This window comes from Peromyscus leucopus, chromosome 16_21 (genome assembly GCF_004664715.2).
Source record: "Peromyscus leucopus breed LL Stock chromosome 16_21, UCI_PerLeu_2.1, whole genome shotgun sequence".
NCBI lineage: Eukaryota > Metazoa > Chordata > Mammalia > Rodentia > Cricetidae > Peromyscus > Peromyscus leucopus.
Genome location: NC_051084.1, coordinates 36,441,192 through 36,464,187, shown reverse-complemented (window position 1 = coordinate 36,464,187; position 22,996 = coordinate 36,441,192). Strand labels below are relative to the sequence as shown.

Here is a 22,996-nt window from a genome sequence, read left to right as displayed (position 1 = left end):
AGTTGTAGGTCTGTCCACTATATTTCCTGCAAATTTTGGAGCTGGTAGAGATTATTCTGGCTGGGTATCTCTAAATGCTGTGGAAACTTTGCCTATGGTTTGCTGGGTGGCCTTGGCTGGACCACTACGTCTATCCAAGTTTTGATTCATGAAGCTTTGATTCTGCGGCAAAACACAGTATTGTGTAGTTGACGGCCCCCTTGACTCTGAGTGACTTCGTCATTTACAGCTGGTCCCCAACTTAACACTTTCTCAGCTTTACCATTGGGCAAGAGTAAATAGCGTTCAGTAGAAATCATGCCTGAAGTTTGGGATTTCCATTTCTGTACTAGTGATTTGTGGTGAGCATCTCTTGGGATGCTGGGGGAGGTGAGGAACCATTCCTCACTGGTGAGCGGGGCAGGAAAGATTACCACTACCACCACAGTGCCTTGTGCTTAGCCAGTGAAGTGTAATGCCCTTATGTCTTAATTCGGCTTACACCATTTACAGGGACGTAACCCCATCTTACATGGCAGAATCATCTGTATTTGAAGACACTTCCAGAATGAAATGGGGAGGCTCTTGAGTAACACACTTTGCAGCTTCATCCTTTCCCTGAAGAGCACATAACCAAATACTGGATGAGACAAGTCGCAGAGGGTTCATATAAATCCAGCAGATAGCCCCTGAATGGGGGGGGCAGAAGGATCAAAGAGTAAGGTCTTTCTTGGCTACATGGCAAGTACAAGGCCAGCCTGAGCTACTTGAGACGATGTCCAAAGAAAGGAAAGAAGAGGAAGTCAGGCGTGGAGGCACAAACATTAATCGGAGCACTCAGGAGGCAGAGGAAGGCAGATCTCCGTGAGTTTGAAGCCAGCTTGATCTACCTATCAATTTCCAAGCCAGCCAGGGCTACATAGTCCTTGTCTCAAATAGAAGATGGAAAGAGGGAGGAAGGGATGGAGGAAATGAGGAACGAAGGAAAAAATGGAGGAAATAAATATCACATTAAAATGACTTTTTTTGACAGGGTCTCTGTGTATGGTGATACAGCCCAGACTGGCCTTGAATTCAGAGGTCCACTTGCCTCTACCTCCCAAGTGCTAGGAGTAAAGGCATGTGCCACCATACCTAGCCACATGTACCATTTTTAGTAGAAATTACAGAGAATGTGACTATTATGTGCCAATGAGTAACTCAATTACATTTCTCTGAGCATGGCTTACTGGGGGTGGGGAGTGATGGTCAAGTTCTCCTCCAAGGTGCTGGAACTGTCTTGAATGATGGCTTAAAGATTTTTTTTTTTAATAAGAAAGATGGACACTCCCTCTAGGAATATGCGAAGATGCCAGGAGGAGACATCTCAGATGGACATCTGAAATCCTTTAAATACCCATCTCTGGAAAGAGGACTGCATGCTGCTTGGATTTCTGGCCTGGCAAGGATTTTCAAAACAGAAGATGGGAGGGTCATACCCAGAAAGCATAAAGGGTTTAGGTGGGAGAATTAAGGCTGTCCTGCCTCTCCGACTATGGGGTCCCCTGCCGGAGGAGATGAAAATGGAAACTTATTTACAGCATAAGGAAACATGCATAGTTTGGGGGGCGGGGAGCAAAGATGGCTGGTTCTTAGCAAACACTCAAGCTTAAAATGCACCTTCTCAGTGGAAAGCACTGTCTATAAATTCCAGCTGCCGGCTCAATGAAATGGCACTGGGCTAGGGTGGCAGGGTGGCTAACCTTTCCCCACCCAGGCCATCACAGGCATCGGTCACCCCAAAGCCCCCCACTGCGCACATAAACGTAATGATCATTTGTGGCAGCAAGCACACACTAAAGGTCTCGGGTTTGGGAAAGTCCATTTGGTCATTGCTGAAGATTTCGCTTTATTTATTTATTTATTTATTTATTTATTTATTTATTTATTTATTTATTTTACTTTGCAGATATCAAAAGGTTGCCTGCCTCTCAGCCGCCTCTGATTCAGCCAGGAGAAATCTGAGGAAAACATGGATGGTCCATTCAAGTTAATGCATATGGTGACTGGCCTTGGAGCCTTGTGCTCTTGACAAGCTTCACAGTATAAAAGCAAGCCGTGGTTTCCACCAGGGACCAAGCAACTACACATGCCCAATGTCACCTGATACTGTCCACCGCTCCGCCATCACAGTGAATTTTCTGGAAACTAGTAACAACTGCTTCTTCAGACACTATCTTTGTGCTAAACTCGGTTGGGAGACGGCAAATTAAAGCAACCCAATTTAAAAAAAAAATGATTATGGGGCACACGGTCTTCATCCACCAAGGAGCAAACACATTTGTGCCTCCAAACACTACACAGCCGATTCTCGCTCGGTCTTCACTTATAAACAGCGGACAGGCAGGAGTATAAATTCTCGGTTCCTGTGGTCGCCGTGTGCGACACAGTAATGTGTTTGGTAATATTTTCAGGTCAAGGCTGCATCCAAAGTGGGCTTTTTGCGTTCCCCTTCTCACCCCATAATCGGCAGATGAACGCCCACACCTCTTTCTCCCAGCCAAGGTGAGTGGAGCTAACCGGAGCCTGTGGCTGGTGACCACAAGGCCTCCGTGCAGGGCTCTAGGGAAGCGGGGTCCTCGCAGCCAACAGCTCCGCGAGGCGCAGGCCCGGTGGTTCCATCGTGACCACTGCAGAAGGACAATAGCTCATCAAGCCCCACGAAAGCCCCCGGACCCGTCGCGGAGCCTGGGCTGGCGGGGGATGAGGCTGAGCGACTCCTCCTAGAGGTGGTTATGTGGAGAAGGAGCAATCCCTTCTCCCTCCTCCTCCTCCCCCCGCTACTATCCGCGGCCCGGAGAACTGCCGCTTGCCGCCATTGACACGCACAGATACAACCCCAAGAAAGGCAGGGTCCTGCCCGACACCGGCGGTACGCGGGCCGAACCTGCGGCCGGGGATTGGCGCGCACTAGGCCACCGGGCGCCCGGAGCCCGCGGCGCAGCACCAGGTGAGCCCGCCATGCCCGTGGCATCATTGTTTCGGGGGGCGCCGGGGGTCTGGAAACAAAACCCTCTGCCCGGGCAGTGCAGGGGCCGAAGGGAGCCACGGCGCCTCCCCCTGCAGCCCTGCGGGCGCACCCCGGTCACCGACCCACCTCTGCCACAGAAATTAATAAATCGATTTGCTCAACTTGCTTCCTCGGGAGATAAAAAGGGGGGGTTGCTGAAGACGCCGCGCGATGCCCGCAGCCGGCGAGGGGCTGGGGCGCCCTGGGCCAGGCAGGGAGGATGCAGAGATGCGGGGTCCAGCGGCCCGGCTGGCGGTGCCGGGAGCTCAGGGCTTCGAGGATGCGGAGCTCAGGGCGCAGGGGAGGGAGGAGGGAGGCGCCCGGGCGCCGAGAGGACCGGGCGGGGGACGCAGGCTCGCCAGGGCCGAGGACGCGCGACCAGGGCCTCCGGGGTGCCGGGCTGGGCGCGGGCTGACAATGGAGGAGGACGCGGAGGCGCCGGGGCGGCGCGGATGAGGAGCCGGGATGCTGCGGGTGCCGCGGCGGAGGAGGACGCGGGGCCGAGCACTCCCCCTCGGGTTCCCTTTCCGGGGCGCTCGGTGCTTCCACCGGCAAATGGCGGCCCCTGTGCGGCTCGCCCTGCCGGTCCCAGCTGCTTAATTTGCGCGGGAAAATAACAATAATAATATTAATAATATCAAGAAGAGGGAGATCAAAGTCAAGTCAGGAAAAGGCTGCACCCGCTACCGCGGCTTGGAGTCTGCCCTGCCTCCCCGGCTGCCAGAGCGCCATCCAGGTGCACCGCATCCCAGCCCCGCCAGCCTCCTGATCGCTCCCCAGAGTGTCTTTCCACGCCTTTCCTCATGGGGGCGCCCTCAGCTCCTGCCCTCTTTGTTCCTCTCAACAATGGCCAAAGGGGCATCGAACCCCCCAAACGCTAATTGAGCCGCCTCCTCCCGGAGCTGTGCGTTGCTCATTGTGCCTGGGAGTGAAGTGGGCCACCGGTGGGGCCTGATTTATGCCTGGCCATTGCTGCAGCCTTTAGGCCGTAGTTCTCTGGGGTGAGTGGAGAATGGAAGGGGCTAGTGGAAAGAGGCTGAAAAACCCAAGTGTGGATCGCTGCCTGTTGGGGGACGCGGTGGAAACCAGCCCAGACTGGAAAGCAGTTTTCCAGGTGAGCTGGCGGTCCTGGCTTCAGGGGAATTCACAGCAGGAGGCCACACAGTCTAGCAGCCCCAGGGCGATCAATCCAGAGTCTCTGGTGAAAGGCGTCCACCGTTCCTCACGAGTTTATGTTGAACACAGTTGCACCCTCACTGGGCTGTGCAGTCGCTTCAGTAGGTAAGGGGGAAAGGAGGTGTTATTCAGAGCAAAATGTCTGCGCTTATGTCGTCTCAAGACAAATTAAACTGTGCCTAATCCCCGACCAGTCCGCTCTGTCTGCGAGACTGAAAGTTGTCCCCCTACTCCATAGAGAACTCTCCGAACTAAATGCTCAGAGCTGCAGGACCGGCGGCCGACCGGTGCCTTTGGGTTTTCAGAAATGTTGACATGAAGGAACTGAAATATTGGAATTTCTCTGTAGGAAATTGCATCTTAATAAGAAATAATTCACATCAGCAGAATCTCTTTCCTGCATCCAAATTCCCTCTCAAAATACTGTCTTCCGCTCCTCCGGTTTGTCCCACCCTAACACTGGTTCTGCCTCACCGGGATCCACTCATCCTTAGCCTTCAGATGGGATGGACCGTTTCTGCTATTTCAGAACTCCATACAGAGAACTTAGCCTCTGTGGATCTAGAAGGTCCCAAAGATTCTGACCCTACTCCATCTTCTCTGCCTAGCTGCCAGGGCTTGTTTGGCGCCTGTGGTCTGCTGGGCCCCAGTGGGTGGGACCCCCTGCTAACTATAGCAGAGACAACCAAGCCCTGTTTTCTCTGCCTCCTGCTAGGAAAGCGGGAGGGAGGTGAATTCTGTCGCAGACAGCTTTAAATGGAAACTATCAATACCTACTGAGAGGCGCATGCAAAAATTGAATTCTCTTAAGAATGTTTTTTTTTTTGTTTGTTTGTTGTTGTTGTTCATAAGAAATAACCTCAAAGTTAGTTGCCCTCTTGGTGCATGCTTTTGAAAAGTGTGTTGTAAAGATCAGCAAAAGACAGGGATCGGTCAGCCAGCATTCACTGAGCGTGGACTCTTAACAGAGCCAATCAGAAAGAGCAACACCGATTTTAGGAAGCCAGGGTCCCACTCTCAGTGAGGATCCCACCGAAGGCCTAGGAGATGCTAAAATAAAAATACAGGCAATGCAAGGGGGAAAGTGTTATCATTTATGCTCCTGGGAAATTGGGTACCTACTACTGTCGAAAGCTGTGAGTGCTGATACAATGTGGATGGCAGTTAGGCATTATTTTAAAAAATTACTACATTTGTGTGTGTGTGTGTGTGTGTGTGTGTGTTGACATTTGTTTGTGTGTCTGAATGGGCATGCATGTGCCACAGCACTCATGTAGAAGTCAGAGGACAATACCAGGTGTCCGCCTCTGCTTTCCACCGTATTTGAGACAGGCTCTCTGATTTTTTACCCACCACTTAGACCAGGCAAGCTAGCCCTGGCGCTTCTGGCAATTCTGACTCTGCCTCCCATTTCTGAAGAGCTTCTGGGACTGTAGATGCTCTTCCTACTCCTCCATCTTTGACATGGATTCAGAGATTTGAATTCAGGCTTTCGTGGCAAGAACATTTACCCAAGGAACCATCTCCCTAGTCCTGAGCTTGGCACTGTTAAATATATAATATGCACATGTGTGTGTGTGTGTGTGTGTGTGTGCGCGCGCGCGCGCATGCGCGCGCGCGTGTGCATGTGTGCGTGCGTGCGTGTGTAGGTCAGAGGGCATCTTACTGGAGTTGGTTCTCTTCTTCCATGATGTGGGCCCTGGGGATCAAACTCAAATTCTTAGGCTTGACAGCAAGCACTTGACCTCTCAGTCGTGAGCCTAGTACTCCATTTCTTGGTGTGTGTCCTCCTGAAGCAGATGTGTGTGCTCCGTGTGTGCGAACATTTATGGTAGTTCCAACCTTGAAAACACCTTAACAGCCAGTAGTAAGGGATGCTACATAATCCCTTCCACATCTACATTCTGGAACACTAGAGAGCAGTTAAAAAAAGTAGAGCCAATGTATATATACAGAGAAAGATCACCAAGGCATGGTATTAATAAAGACAGAAAGGGGCAAATCACAGACATGCTAAATGAAACCGTAGATTTCTATAAATTAAAATACCATATAAATAGGAAGTGGAGAGAAGATATTTGAAGGGCTGTGAAGAGCTTTGGTTCACAGCTACAACCACGGCTGTTGGTGGCCTTTGACATTGTATACATCGTCCAAGCAATTTATGGATTGCTTGGACAGGTAGATGCAACTAGTCATTTGGAAATAATATAAGATAATGTGAATGAAAGCCACAAAATGCTGCAGTTTTTGAAGGAAGCCGATTTCAGGCCGGAAGGGAGGAACAGGGCTAGGTTTCCTAGACAAGGTGGTGGGACTGAGTGGAAGCAGTCCAGTGAGGAGGCAAGAAGAGCACCCTGACCTCCTCCGTCTCCAACAAAACTTTATGTGCCATCCCAGCAAGGCTGACCAGGCCTATCAGCTTCCCACTGAAGGATGAACTAAAAAACACTCGCAATGCTTTTGATCACAATGATTCTGCAAACAGGTCCATGAGACATTAAGGGGGAAGGGAGGAATAAAAGAGGAGAAAGGGGCGGCGGGTGTGTGTGTGTGTGTGTGTGTGTGTGTGTGTGTGTGTGTGTGTGTGTGTCTCTGTTTTGTTTCATGACAGGGTGTCGTGTAGCCCAGGTTGGTCTTGAACTCTCTACAGGGCCCCTGATCCTCCTGTCTCTGCCTCCCGAGTTTGTAGGTTATATGCGTGCAGGACCACACCTAGTTTGTGAAGCTTGAAACTAAAACCCAGAGCTTCCTGCTGCTAGAAAAGAACAGCTGAGCCACACCCCCAGCCTGGAGTCCCATAACAGTGCTGAAAGCTATGGTTTTCAGCAGCAGCTGGAGGGCAGGGAGTTTCTCTTGGGAATTAAATTGACGGGAAGATGGGTCTTTGAAAAGATACTTCATTTGACAAAATACAGAGGAAACCTAAAAAAACGCTTTTGTAAAGGGTTTAAAAAACATACTATGTTTCAGTGAGTTAAAAAAAACATTCATACTATGTTTCAGTGTGTTTGTGGGGGAAGTTGGAAGACAGCTTTCTGAGAGTCGGTTATCCTGAGCTTTCTCCTTCTCACGGGTTCTGGGGCTAGAACACGGGGCCTTAGGCTTTGCCGCAGTCACCCTTCCCTACCTAGCCATCTTGATGGGTTTAAACACGCCATTGAAGCAAAACATGTCAGTGGTTGCTTTTAAATTATTCACTCACTTCAGGAATACTGATCGAGTATCAGCCGTGTCCTTACCCCTAGACAGGCAGTTGTCAGGGTCCAGTGGAGAGACGGAAGAAATCAGGAACTGGAGGGTGGGGCGTTCCAGGTGAGGTTTTCCACAGATAGTGTAGCTGTGGCCAGTCTTCTCCTGACTCCTGAACATTGTCATCTGACAGCCACACAAAGACGGCAGCATACACACACACACACACACACACACACACACACACACACACACACATGAATAAAAAAATGTAATTAAAAAAAATTTTTTTTGAGCTGAGGATCGAACCCAGGGCCTTGTGCTTGCTACTCTACCACTGAGCTAAATCCTCAACCCCCTAAATTTTTTTTGTAATAGCTTCTTTCAAGGAAATAAACCATATTGAGGGCTAGCGAGTCTGCTCAGTGGTAAGGGAGCTTGCTTCCAAATCTGATGACCTGACTGATCCCACGGTGGAAGGGGAGACCCAGGTCCTCCAGGTTATCCTCCATACTCCCCATGCCCATGGTGGTACGTGCGTGAATACACACATGTGTGCACACATGCACACAAACAAATAAATAGTGTAATAATTAAAATGCAAGAACTTAAGTTCGTATTGATGGTGTGTGGACTGCCAGCCAGGTTCTAGTCTGAGCACTTGATATCAATGAACTTACTTAGTTCTGACCAGGGCACCACAGACAGCTGATGTTACTATACCTACCCTTGAAGAAAGGAAGCAAAGGCTGAGGAGGAGCCAAGGGACTCCAGCCCAGGAAGCCTGCCAGCATGCTCTATCCATGCATTTAAAAAAAAAAAAAAAAAGTGTTCCTAATATTCCAGTGATTCTGTGCTGATTTATGCAGATTTTTTTGAAGTATGAAAACTTTTATTTATAAAACTTATTTGCATCGCTGCCGGGAAACCCCTCCCGTGCCGTGACAAATGAAACATAAAGAGAATCGGATGGCGACACGTAGCGCTCTGCTTTCAACTGTCGTATCGCAGTATTAAGTGAGATAAATCTGATGGTGTCTCCGAAGCCCTCTCTGTTCGTTTATCCATCTCAACATCCATCATACTTTGCCTGATTTATTTGACTGGCATTGCCAATTTGGACCTTGGATGGAGTAAGTAATTCAAGTCAAAATCCCCACGCTTTGACATAAATAGGTGCCAGACGTACACACAGACCACCAGCCTGGGGACACCACTTCAGCTAATTCCCTGGTGTCACAAGAGTCTTTTTTTTAAAAAAAAAAAAATCTTATCATTTATTTATTGTGTGTATTTATGTAGGTGGGCGAGCACACGCTACCGCACACGTGTGCCGCTGAGTACGTAGAGGACATACTTGCAGGGGACAGAGGACAGTTGGCAGGAACCACTGCCCTCTTCTCAGGGATCACACACAGGCTTGGCAACAGGAACCCTTACCTACTGAGCCATCTTGCCAGCCTTAGCCACATTTTTTAACCTAAAATGATAACACTCAGTCTGCCTCGAGATTTGAGGGTTGTGTCTGGATACGAGACGCCATTCTAGGGAAATGTTCAGATGCCAAAATTTGGTTGTTTCCATGAGAATTAGGCAAAAACATAATTAAGGTCAAATCCAATTCTCCTGTACCCCAGGCCCATGCTTGCTGGGCAGTACTGTATGTGATCTATGTACAGAACAATGTAACTCGTATTTTCCACAACTTTTGCTGCTCAATAAAGCATAAAATTATATAGCGGTGTGGCCCCCAGAGAGGTCAAGTCCAAGGGCTTCTGCAGTAGATGGTATAAACGTTTAGGTCAGAGGCTAATTCAGCGCATTCCCCATCAACACAGGAAAGTTACAAATTGATTACTCTCACAGAATTTGAACCAAGAGATAATCAATTCATGTATCCCTCTGCTTCCTCTCAGCTGGATTCTCTGTCTGTGTGGACATGTGGTGTACATATGATTGCATGTTTGTAGGTATACATGTGTGAGCATATATGTGAAGGACGAAGGTGTGTGTGTGTGTGTGAGAGTGTGTGTGTGTGTGTAAGTGAGTGTGTGTGTGTGAGTGTGTGTGTGTGTGTGAGTGTGTGTGTGTGTGTGTAGATCAGAGGACAGCTTGCAGGAGCTGAGTCTCTCCTCCCACCGTGTAGCCTCCAGAGATGGTGTGGTATCAAGTGCCTTTACCAGCCCCAGCCCCCTGACTCTTGTGTTGTTTTGGTTTTCTGAGACAAGATCTCTCTATGTAGTCCTGCCTGGTCTGGGACTCACTTTGTAGACTAGGCTGTTCTTGAACTCAGAGAGATCCGATTGTGTCTGCCTTCCATGCTGTTGAGATTAAAAATGTGCAGCCATGCCCACCTCACCACGTGAATTTTTTTTTTTTTTTTTTTGAGACAGGGTCTCTTTGTTGCTTTGGAGCCTGTCCTGGATCTCACTCTGTAGACCAGGCTGGCCTTGAACTCACAGAGATCCGCCTGCCTCTGCCTCCTGAGTGCTGGGATTAAAGGCGTGCAGTGCAGCACCACGCCCAATTTCACTGCCTAATTTTTTAGGAAAAGGTGAGGCTGGGTAGCCAGCGAACCCTAGGAATCCTCCTGTCCCTACCTCCCCATGCTAGAATTGTTTAGACTCATGCCACTGCGTCTGACGTGGGTTCTGGGAATGCAAATTCTGGACCCCATGCTTGCAGACTGAGCCATCGACCTAAACTGTTCTCTGATTGACACGGGGTATCATTGCCCTGGTGGGTGGAGACCAGACTGTTCTGGTGCTCAGTGAAGTCGATTTGGGGGGGGGGGGGAGAGGGGGATTTTCTTTTCTGTGATTATCACCAGCAGCATGACCATGACTTCAAAAGAAAGCTCCCTGGGTGCCGTCAGCTTTCCCTGGTGTCAGCGATTGTAACAGGTGAGGGCCTGAAAGGCTCCTGGGTTCAGGGTTTAGAAGAGTTTTAAAGTGTCTACTGATTTGACCCACAGCTGATCAGTGAGAACTAGTCCAGTGCTCTACCACCACTGGGTCTCCGTGAGGCGGAGGAGAGAATGGTGTGACAATGACAGAGGGAGCTTCCCTGGTGCCAGCATTTGGGGGCTACGGGGTGGGAGTGGGGGCACACCTTGTAATCTGCCGCCTGCCCACAGCACAAGACGCTGGCGCAGAGGGAACAGTCCCAGCCACTCCTGAGAGAAGGGGAAGGGAGTAGGGAGGTGTGGGTAGGAGAGGCGTGGGGGAGGGGGCTCCACAGCCTGTGCTAGTCAGACTGTTGGAGTGAGAGCAGATGTCAGGTGTCTGTGTCTGCCTCAGTGGGTGGGTCAGGTAGCTCCAGTGGCCTGGGACCCTCACCCCAAGCCCTGGGCAGCTGATCTTGAATCAGACAACACCAGTCCACTTCCTAGAGAAACCCAAAGGACGCTGCTTGCAAGAAACTCCATTACTAGTTTGAATCCATCAGATTCTGAGGCAACAGGACAGTTAACCCAGACAAATCCTATCTGCCCACCCTTAGAGAGCAAACAGTGGCTGGGTTAAACACACTGAGGGTTTAGTTTTGTTTCTTTTGTTTGTTTGTTGTTGTGGAAAGGATGAACAGTGCTGGTTACTGGCGGAAAAGCCACGAGCCATGGCCATGACTGCCAAAGTTACAGAGAGCTTTATGGGAAGGAAGGGATAGGAGAAAGGAGAGCCAGGCCTAGAGAAAGATGGCGGGAACAGAGCAGAGCAAGGGACAGAGAGAGAGGGTGGGGTCCGCATCTGGCTTTATTTAGGGCGGACATTGACCTCGCTGCACATACGTAGTTGCCAGTGACCCCTAATGACCTAAGACCCCAGACCTGGAGCTGTGTATGTGCAGGAGTGAGGGCCGGATCCCTACAGTTGTTGTTTTTGTTTTCTATCAGTAAATAGATTCAGGGCTAGTGCGGTGTCTCTGTGGGTAAAGGCTCTTCCCTTTGCAAGCTTCATGACCTGAGCTTCATGTGCAAAGGGAAAGAGGAAACTCTTTATATATAGACCTTCCCTCTTGACCCCTCGGACACACACTGATAGTGAGCAAATAAATCCAAAAGGCAAACCAGCTCATTTTCTGGTTGAGTTTCTTCTGGGGTGCATTTTTAACTCAGATTCAAAAAAAAAAAAAAAAGTTGCTAGCCATCTTTCATCCAACTAGTACCACTAAGGGCCAAGGCCAAGTGTATTTATATTAAAACAGGATATGGATAGCTGGGAAGAGATAAACACAGCAACAGCTTCTGCCTTTCTCTTGTTTAAGAAAACCATATCTGTCTCTTTCTGTGTGTGTGTGTGTGTGTGTGTGTGTGTGTGTGTGTGTGTGTGTGTGTGTAAAATGTATTGCTGGAAAACTCTAATAAAGTTTAAAACTCCTCCTCCTCCTCAAAAAAAAAAAAAAAAAAAAAAAGGAAAACCATAGCTTGGGTTAAACAAAGACAAGAAAAACGTGTTAAAAGTCACCACCTGCAGCTGGGGAGAGGACTCAGTCAGTGAAGTATTTACCATGCAAGCACAAGACCTGAGTTTAATCCCCAGAACCCACAACAAAAAAATCAGGGTTGGGACTGGAGAGATGGCTCAGAGGTTAAGAGCATTTGTTGCTCTTCCAGAGGACCTGGGTTTGATTTTGATTCCCAGCATCCCCATGACAGCTCAAATTGTAACTCCAGTTCCAGGGCATCCAACACCTTCATCTGACCTCCATGGGCACTGCATGCACATGTTGCATAGACATACACGCAGACCAAACACCCATGCACATAAAATAAAAATAAATACATCTTTAAAAACAAAAACAAACCGTTGGCTTGGTGGTGTGTGCACATAATCCTTGTGCTGGGGAGGTGGAGATCCTTGGGGTTTGCTGGGCGGCCAGCCTCTTCAAGTAGGTGAGCTCTGGACCAGAAGACTGTGTGGGTCTCAAAAATTAAGACTACAGCTCCTAAAGTTAACTGGCTTCCACATGCATGTGTGCACACATACCCACACACTTGCATGCATATATGCACACACACGTGCCCTCCCCCCCACACACACACAAATTCACTCGCATGAGGCCTCATCTCTCCTGATAGCCTCTGGAAAGACCCAGGTGGCCCGAATTCTCTGCCTCTTAAATTACAAAGAGCACACAAGCTTCCCGATCCACAGCATGATTGGAAATGCATTTTTTTTAAAAAGGGAGTGATTTGTTTTCCAATAGTATCATTAAAATCAATTGGATTAATGCTTGCTTTTCATGTTCATGGTTGATTAATTTGGTTAATTTGATCCTCCTGTCATTTTGATAAAACTGCATTTAGTGTTGCTTTTTACATGATAAATTGGTAGCGTATCTTAACATATGTGACAATGAAATTATTGACTGTTCTCAGTCACTCGGAGATGGCCCTGGAAGAAAACGGTGTGGGAAGTATTACTTCTGCAGTGGTGGCTTGCCCTCAGAGTTCCTAAATGAACGTGTAATAGAGCCAGTGATTTTACTCGGATCACTGAAAATGGTTTTTATAAGCTACAGAGTAATGCTAACAAACTATTATGGTCTTAATACAGTGCTCAGGCTAAGACACCAAACTACGTTAGAATTGTTGGGTGGAAGCTGTCAGGAGACCCTGTTCCCCGTTTCACACCCTTTAAGACACAGTTCTGCATGTAGTTAGCGTATTTATATTGAATTCCTTTATATCCTATTTAGTCCTATTTTATCTCATTTGATTCTCCCTGAGGACAGTTTTGAACTGACAGAAAAAAGCTGCTTCATGGTGGCGTCTGCTTCATTTTTTTTTTCATAAATATTTACAGTCTACAATATTCTGGAGCACAATGCCACAGAGGAGGGAAATGCCACTGCCACAGGTACTAACGGAATTTTCACACAGTCCACTGATCCACTGGGGACAATGCTGGAAGTGTCACGTTTGAAAATGTCTCAAAAAAAAAAAAAAAAACAAACCAGTATTTAAAGGGTTTTTTAAAATTCATTTTCATCATTAAAAAACAGTGCGACCTCTTATTTCTTGCTTTCGGATAACACAGGTGAATGTTTGATTTGTATAGTTCGAAAGCAAAGGTTCACTAAAGGACGCTTTAACAGTCTCAGGTCTAGGTCCCTTGGCAAGATGGTGTAGACACATGAACAGACATCACCTGGGACGTGATGGCTGCAGCGATAGCATCCAGCCCCCCATTCTTTCTCTCTCCTGCCTCCAGTCTGCGTGAGAGCCTCCAGCTGAGGACACTGAGGATGTAGCTCATTGGTGGAGCATTTGCCTAGCATGGCCAGTTGTCTGGGTTCTGTGTACACACACACACACACACACACACACACACACACACACACACACACAGTCTCAAAAAGAAGCAAACTACAGGGATTGGAGAGATGGCTCAATCCTTAAAAATATTGGGCTGCTCTTCCAGAGGACGGATGTTCAATTTCCAGCACCCACATGGCAGCTCTTTATTAAAGCTATCTGTAATTCGAGTCCCAGGGAATCCGACACCCTCTTCTGGCCTTCGCGCATACACATAGTGCACAAACACACATGTAGACAAAACACCCATACACATAATTTTTTTTTTTTGTTTAAAGAAGTAACATAGATAGAAAGAAATGATAAATGCCTTTTGGAATACATGTAACTGTTTTGAAAACTGGTCATTTACATGGGGCACTGGAGGAATCTTTTCTTTTCTTCTGATTTTAGCAACCGATTATCACATGCTCATTTATTTGTGTGCTGGAAATGATGAGACTGAACTCGGGTTGTCAAGCTTTGTGGCAAACACTTCCAGCCACTGCGCCATCTTTCAGGTGCCCAGTATTTTTAGAGACAAGCTATCAGGTAGACCAGGTTGGCCCAGAACTCACTACAGAGCTAACGATGATGATGAACTCCTGATCCTCCTGCCTCCACCGCCCAATGTTGGCATTGCAGTATTTCAAGCTGGTATACACAGCTTGAAAGTAAGTATCATTTTCATTTAAGAACTTAACAAATCTCATTGGCAAATCAGTTTAGACATGAATGTGTTGGTGAAGAAGCAGAATTCAACTGTCTTCCAACTGAACAATGGTGTCGTGAAGAGAGTGAGATCATTTCTATTAATAGGTTCATTTTTTATTTTTATTTATTTGTTTGGGGTTTTTTTTTTGTTTGTTTATTGATTGACTGGTTTTTAGAGACAGGATTTCACTATGTAGCCCTGGCTGTCCTAGAACTCACTCTGTAGACCAGGCTGGCCTTGAACTCACAGAGATCCGCCTGCCTCTGCCTCCTGAATGCTAAGACTAAAGGCATGCGCCACCACTACCCTGCTTAGTTTTTTTTTTATTTTATTTTATGTGATTATAATATAATTACATTATTTCCCCTCTTCCCTCCCCTCCCTCTAAGCCCTCCCATTTACCCCTCACCCTGTTCTATTTCAAATTCATGGCCTCTTTTTCTTTAATTGTTGTTGAATATGTATGTGTGTGCATATGTATTCCTAAATGCGTAAATACAATCTACTCAGTCTGTGTCATGTCTCCTATGTGTATGTTTCCAGGGCTGACCATTCAGTATTGGATAACCCATTGTTGGACTTCCCTGGGGGACACTGTTTCTACTGCTGTCTTCATCCCTTAGTTGCCTGTGGTTCTTTATGTCGGGTTGAGGCCTCATAAGCTTTCCCTCTTCTGCTCTGGGATGTCTATTGGTGTTGTCCTTGTTCAGGTCATGGTAGTTAATCTTGCTGATGAGACTTCATGGGCATAGCTTCTGATATTTGTAGGAGACACAATCTCGCACTCCCTGATCCTCTGGCTCTTACAATCTTCCCACTCCTCTTGCACAAGATTCCTGAGCCTTAGGTGTAGGAATTGTGTGTTTGTTTGTTTGGTTGGTTGGTTGACTGGTTGGTTGGTTTTGGTTTTTCAAGACAGGGTTTCCCTGTGTAGCCCTGGCTGTCCTGGAACTCTATAGACCAGGCTGGCCTTGAACTCACTGAGATCTGCCTGCCTCTGCCTCCCGAGTGCTGGGATTAAGGTGTGCACCACCATCGCCCAGCAAGGTGCAGGAATTATGGTTATAGATGTATCCATTGGAACTGAGATCCACGGTCTTCGCTTTCATTGGTTGTTATTTTCCGTAATGATCCCTGTCTGTTGCCAGGAGGAGTCTCCTTGATGAGATTTTTTGAAGATTCTCCACACTGATTTACACAGGCCTTACTGAGGCGCAAGTTACAGTACCACAGACAATAAGGGCGATGTTAGTGATGTAGTGATGTGTATTAAATAAGGTGTCTTTAGAACAGAAACCCACACGTAACAAAGCCGTGGGGCCGGGGTGTTGTTCAGGGGTAGGTTGTGGGCTTAGCACATCTGGAGCCCTGGCTTCCATCCTCAACACCTTGAACAAGACATATAACTACAGGTGTTTGACATCTTACAAATGGCTTATGCCCCAATAGCCCTAGTAGTAAATGGAAGACATGAAAAGCATTGAATTCACCTCCACTCTCCAGAGCTCCCGTTCAGCAGCACAGCACACCGTACAGTGCTGGTTCCTTCTCCCCTGTGACCACATGGCGCAAGCTGTGAACGGCAGCCCGCCACAGCCCAGCAACACAAGCGAGCATCACGCTGCATTATCGCTTGCATGTAAGATTAAAGTGCCAGACTGAAGGTGCAGTTTCGGCCACATGCATCTGTCTAGCATATACCTCTGTCAAGTCAAAAAAAAAAAAAAAATCATCAAGAACCCCTGTACGCCGAGGCCTGTCTATACATGTTTAAGCTGGTGGGCAATGAGCCCGACACAGGCATCCGGGACTTCCATAGCTCCCAGGGGCCCCGGTGAGGCCGCTGTTGCAGGAGAAACGTCTGTGGGTTCCTTGTAGTAAGTGGTGGAGTCGGAAGAATGTAATAACCCGTATGCCCTAACCACATGAGTGACCGCTAAGACACGTGCACCTGTGGGCTGCTGCGCAAGCTCTCGGGAGGGAGAATAGGACTGGACACTGCCGGCCTCATTTTCTTCCTGTGTTGACTTTCCCCTGCAGTTTTGTTTACAGCCGTGGTTCTCAACCTTCCTAATGCTGTGACCCTTTAACACAGTTTCCTCATGTTGTGGTGACCCCCAATCATAAAATTATTTTCTTTTTCTTTTTTTTTTTCTTTTCTTTTTCGAGACAGGGTTTCTCTGTGTAGCTTTGCGCCTTTCCTGGAACTCAGTTGGTGGCCCAGGCGGGCCTCGAACTCACAGAGATCCACCTGGCTCTGCCTCCCGAGTGCTGGGATAAAAGGTGTGCGCCACCACCGCCCGGCTATTTTCATTGCTACTATTATGAGGCATAATGTAGATATCTGAAGTGCAGGAAATCTGATATGTGACCCCCTGTGGGGGTGGTCGAGACCCACAGTTTGAGAACTGTTGGTTTACAGTAACAATCAAGAACCCTACTTTGAGCCAGGTGGCGGTGGTATGCCTTTAATCCCAGCACTCAGGAGGCAGAGGCAGGCAGATCTCTGTGAGTTCGAGGCCAGCCTGGTCTACAGAGTGAGATCTAGGACAGGCACCAAAACAACACAGAGAAACCCTGTCTCAAAAAACAAACAAACAAACAAACAAAAAAAAGAACCCCACTTTGCCACAGCCAAGTATCATCAAAAGGAGGACATTTGGGGCCCCCAGAGAGATCTCAGTCAGTAATGTCTTTGCCACCCAAGCATAAGAACCTGAGTTACCACGACCCCAGCACCCACGTCAAAAGCCAGGCATGGTAGTATATGCCTGTAACCCCAGCGCTGGGGAAGTGGAGACAGGAGGATTCCCTGGGGCTCATCCACCAGCTAGGCTTTATCAGTGAGCTCCAGATTCAGTGAGCGACCCTGTCTCAAAAACAATATGGTGCAGCGTAATCAAGGAAAGAGTCCTAATGTTGACCTTAGGTTGACCTTGTGTGTTGTTCTCCACATGCACATACACACACTTGTACATGAACTTGTAAATGAACCCTTACACACACACCACACACGCATGCACGCATGCACAAAAAGAAGGAAAAGAAAGAAAGAAAAAAGATAGTCTGAAGACCTGAGCCATCATGAGCTGGCTACCATAGCAGTGGTTGGGCCCAGCAGAGATCAAATGCTCCCCAGCTTTCCCAGAATGCTGTGGGAACAGAGTGGGGGTGGAGAAGGGCGTGGAGGGGCCCTCACTGAGATGCCCCAGGGCAGGGTGCTTGGGGTAGTCACTACCTTTATAATGGTACCATGGACAACATTTAAGGACAGGGACGTATAAATTCCACAACATCTGTATGGTTTCCTCCTTCTCAATAGCAACCCGTAAGACCTTGTCTCGTTGATGCCCTGATGGCACAGGTTGTACCACGAATGCCAATTCTTGACATAGGAAATAAAAAGTCTCAAAGGTTCACCATAAAGTCCCTGAAAGATGGCAGTTCTTGGACAACGCCAGTGAGAGTCTATTACCTGTGTTCGAGGGAGGACTGCAATTATTGTTTGTCCTGAATTGTCTACAAAATCTAATTGCCCTTATGAACCCAAAACCAGACCCTGGAACAGCAGACTCCCAGCTCCCCTTCCCGGCATGCCCCAATGATGTTCATTTAGAGTCAGACAAGGTATTTCCTGGTTCCCCATGAGTGTTCTTACAACTATCCTGGTCAAAGGGCCACTGAAGGGAGATCATATGCCCTGGGTACTTCTGCTGTGGACCAGCTAGATGTACTGCAACTCAGGACTTTCTTAAAGTTCCTTAAGGGATCCCTTGTGCAGCTTGGAGTATGGGAACTCCCCAGGGGGACCCTGGAAGGTCCCTACTGGTACACAGTGAGCTCCAGCCAGCCAGCCAGTGTTTTCTTCAAACATGTAAACAAAGAGAGTCGATTGTATCCTTGAGCTCTGCCTGATGGGAGCCAAAATTTGTTTGAGAGCAGGCGGTAAACAAGGGTAAACATTAACTAGTAGGCAGATGGAATTGGAACCTCCCACGGATGGGTCTTTTTTCCTAGACCACCAGTTATCAACCTTCCTAAAGCTGCGACCCTTTAGTACAGTTCCTCATGTTGTGGTGACCCCCAACCATAAAATTACTTTTATTGCTACTTCATAACTGTAATTTTGTTACAGTTTTTTTTTTTTTGGTGGTAGGGGGGATCATGACCCACACTGAGAACTGCTGCTGTAGACAGTAGACCCCCCCCCCCACTTAAGTAGACAAGCTGTGAATACAAAACTCAAACCTTAAACTCCTCCCTCTTCCAAGACAAGAGTGGAGTGAGGAAACCCGGTGAAGGAGGAAGTTAGGGTGATCTCTGCTGACTATAAGCAAGGCACAGGTAAGCCTAGGGAGGGGTGGTCTTGGGGTGCAGGGGCTCTCCAGTGATCGGGAGGTGAGAGGCTTCCTTTCCCGGTGGACTTGGGACCCTGCCAGCTCCCGGCAGCTCCCCTCACTTCACCTGTGGGTTCTAGCAATGGACAGGGTGTCTCAGCCCTTGGACCCTCAGGCTTGTCTGAGGAGGTATGTTCCCCAGCACCAAGAACCTTCTGGTCCCAGAGAAAGCCTGTGAGGTGGTCATCTCACACACAGATAGACCTCACCTGGCCCTGCTTCCCCAGCTCTGTGCCAGGCTATCACTAACAGGAAGCCGGAAGCTGCAGAAGGAAGTCTTACATTTAGGAGCCTTTAAAAAAAATCTACAACCAATTTCCCTGGGGCATCTCACCTTGATTTTCCTTACCCAGCTAATTTGTCTTCCTGAGGATTTCAAGCATCCCTTAAGTCACTTGCTGCTCTTATGGATCCTAATTTCTAATTTTAGGGCAGGGTCTGATTTGTCTCGATTCATCCTGGGGAGTCTCTAGGTAGCATGATCTCGAAAACCTAACTATTCTGGTATTAATTAGAAAGGGGTGTGTGTGTGTGTGTGTGTGTGTGTGTGTGTGTGTGTGTGTGTGTTGCAAGTGTGTTTGGGAGGTGCTCCTGTCCATTAGGCACACAGCATATCCACAGGACATGTTTACCCTGTGGTGGGCCTTTCAGGTGGTTTCCTTGGCAACCACACTTACTAACCCTTAGGGGCCGGGTAGGGGGGGCTCATGTAACAGTGACTAAAAAAGCGTGTAATTGGCTTAGTGGGTTCACTGTGCATCTTTGTAAACCTGAACTGACCCTGAACTGATTGGAGGGGTATAGTTTTGTGTAGTGGTTTGTTTGTGTGTTGAGGTTTTTTTGCTTTTTGGTTTTTTGAGACATGGTCTCATGTAGCTCAGGCCAGCTACATATTATATGGAATGCGCGCGCGCGCGCACACACACACACACACACACACACGAATGAAGGTGGGCATAAATTCCTAATCCTCTTGCTTGCGTTCCAGATTGCCGGCATTACAGGTGTGCACCTCCACCATCAACCTCTCTGATCTCTTAAGAACTGGCTTCATCTAGAGGTTAAGCTCCTTGGCCCAAACAATTTGAAGGTGTGTTTTAGAGAAATTAGAAGGTGCGAGAGAAAGAGCATAAGGCTCCTGAGCTGCCTTCACTGCTGTACAAAGGAAGGGAGCCATGGTATAGGGATGCACAAAGCCCCCTTCCGGGCTCTTTCCTCTCAGCCACGTGCGTTCGAGCACCACCCGCCGACCTAACTCGTGCCCAGTGAGATGACAGGGTCATTTTCCATTGCTGTGAGTCCCCTCGTTCCCAGGACAGCGCAGTGATAGCTGGTGTTCCCTGCATTTCCTGGCTCCTGACCCCTCTTCCTCAACCTGTTTGATGTTCTTGCTGCCAGTCTGCAATTCTGGCTTCCTCAGGGACAGAGCGCATTCACAAGATAAGTGGGAGGTCAGCAGCTTCGGAGGGCACGGACCCAGAAATCGTGGACATTTTCAACACTCAACATCATCTTATTCCTGTGTCCCTACCTTCAGAGATGATGTCCCAGGGCCGTTAGTGCGTACATTCCACTGAGGAATACCAACACCTTTTTTGTTTCTTTGTTTGTTTGTTTGTTTGTTTTTGAGACAGGGTTTCTCTGTATAGTTTTGGTGCCTGTCCTGGATCTTGCTCTGTAGACCAGGCTGGCCTCGAACTTACAGAGATCCGCCTGGCTCTGCCTCCTAAGCGCTGGGATTAAAGGTGTGCGCCACCACCACTCGGCTCTATAGCTCTATCTCATGGAGGCATTTTCTCAATTGGGGTTTTCTCCTCTCAGATGATTCTAGCTTGTCAAGTTAACATAAAATTATCCAGCACACCTACATACACACACAAACACATCCATACATACAGATGTGCATACATATACATACATACATACATACATACAGATACTATCAAACTCACATATGTATGTACGTACGTACGTACGTACACACACACACATACACACACATGTAAATTTTTTAAAAAATGGCCTATGCCAGGTTCAGTAACCTCAGTTGCATGTCTCCCAGCAGCCGGGCACTTATCTAGTACTGTCCTTGTCAACCCTGAACCTTCTTTGGCTGTCTCATTGTGTAGGGGCCGCAGCTAAGACAGTCGTGGAAAGATGAGCCCTTGTCTCAGTGGGCAACATCAACTCCAGTTAATTTTGACTTTCTCATGTCTGTCAACAAGAGAAGGCTGACACCCTGGAGCAGTGGGGACTCATTTCCTAGAAATGTCTGTGGCTTCCCTCTGCTCCTCTTTGCCCTGTGTTATTCACTTATTCTCAGTTATATTACTCCATAATTGTGTGTATATATATATATTGTTATACATTATAATGTAGACATACAAGTTATTGTGATGGTTTGGAATAAAACAGCCCCCCTAGAGAGAAGTGGTCTATTAGGAAGTGTGGTCTTGTTGGAGGAAGTGTGTCACTGTGGGGGTGGGCTTTGAGGTCTCTTATGCTCAAGCTATGCCCAGGGTCACAGTTCTTTTTTTGTTGCCTTTGAATCAAGAAGTAGCACTCTCAGCTCCTTCTCCAGCACCATGTCTGCCTGCATGCCACCATGTTTCCCGCCATGATAATAATGAACTAAACCTTTGAAACTATAAGCTACCCAAATTAAATGTTTTCCTTTATAAAAGTTGCTCTGGTCATGGTGTCCCTTCACAGCAGTTGAAACCCAAACTAAGACAGTTATAAATAGTATATGAGTTTTTTGGGGGTCACAATATTCCCTTACCTGACAGCTCAAGATCAATCCATCCCTTTAACAATTATTTTTAGCCTTAAGAAGACTGTGTTTTCAGATGGTGGTGGCTCATGCCCTTAATCTCACCCCCCGGGGGGCAGAGGCAGGTGGATCTCTATGAGTTTGAGGCCAGCCTGGTCTACAGAGAGAGATCCAGGATAGCCAGGACTGCTTCACAAGCTTTCTTCTTGTCTTGAAAGAAAAAAAAGGCTGTGTCTGGGCCAACCTAATCTACATAGTGAATTCAGGAGAGCCAGGGCTACATAGAGAGACCCTGTCTCAGAACAATAACAGCAGCAAGACTGTGTTCAGGACACTATAGTTGTTTGCTCTTGGCTCAGAATATGGCATCCGTAAGGGACAGTAGGTTGGTGCATTGCTATTGGTGCATTACACAGAATCCACCTCTCTGTGCCGACTTCAGATGTCTCCCCAAAATCATCCAGGATTCCCCATCCCAGGAGCAGAAGCCTCAGCTGCGTTGTGGCTTTCTGTTTGCCGTCTAGTTGCTAAGCAGCAGCATGTTCCATCAATACTGCCCTTTCTGGAGGGTTCCTGGGGTTGGGGCTGTAGCTCCGTTGGGGAGAGCTTGCCTAGTATGCATGGAGGTCTGGGTTTGGTCTCCAGCACCGCATAAACTTGTTATGGTTGTGCGTGACTGTAATTCTAGCACTCAGGAGGTAGAGGCAGGAGAATGAGAGGTTCAAGGTCATCCTCAGTTATCTATTAAGTTCCAGGTCAGCCTGCGCTATCTGAGACCCTATATAAAAGGAAGAAAGACTGCGTTAGAGAAGCTAGTAATAAAATATAAAAATAATACTATAAAATGTAAAAATAAATAATAAAAATATTTCCTTTTGAGAAACATATATAGGCTTATTTATATCACTCAAAACTATGGCCAGCCATGGTGGTACACACCTTTAGTCCTAGCACTGAGGAAACAGGGGCAGGTGGATGAGTCCACGGCCAGCCTGGTCTACATAGTGAATGCCAGGACAGCCAGGACCACATAGTGAGTTTGTCTTTAAAACAAAACAACAAACCGGGCAGTGGTGATGCACACCTTCAATCCCAGCACTCAGGAGGCAGAGCCAGGCGGATCTCTCTGTGAATTCGAGGCCAGCCTGGTCTACAGAGTGAGATCCAGGACAGGCACCAAAACTATACAGAGAAACGCTGTCTCCAAAAACAAACAACAAACAAACAAACAAAAAGCTAACTATGGAGCCGGGTGTGGCGACGCTCACCTCTCATCTCAGCATTTATGAAGTGGCGGTAACAGAATGAGAAATCACAGCTAATCTCGAGTATATGAATATCTGTATTTAAAAAAAAATCAAAACTTGAATCGTGTCTGCAAAATCCCTTTTCCACGCAGATCAACATCCACGGGTTCTGG

General features: G+C 47.7%; 1 protein-coding gene across 2 annotated transcripts in view; it reads left to right on the top strand.

Annotated features, from left to right (window-relative positions):
• The first annotated feature begins 2,302 nt into the window (after positions 1–2,302).
• LOC114704754 (core histone macro-H2A.2) overlaps positions 2,303–22,996 on the top strand; it is a 50,090-nt gene continuing 29,396 nt past the window's right edge. The window contains exon 1 of one of the 2 annotated variants that reach the window (XM_028886179.2): positions 2,303–2,523. The gene's annotated coding sequence lies outside the window, so the exon portion shown is untranslated. Of the gene's footprint in view, positions 2,524–2,815; positions 2,969–22,996 lie in introns of those variants that run through there. The other variant, XM_028886178.2, reaches the window with a different exon arrangement.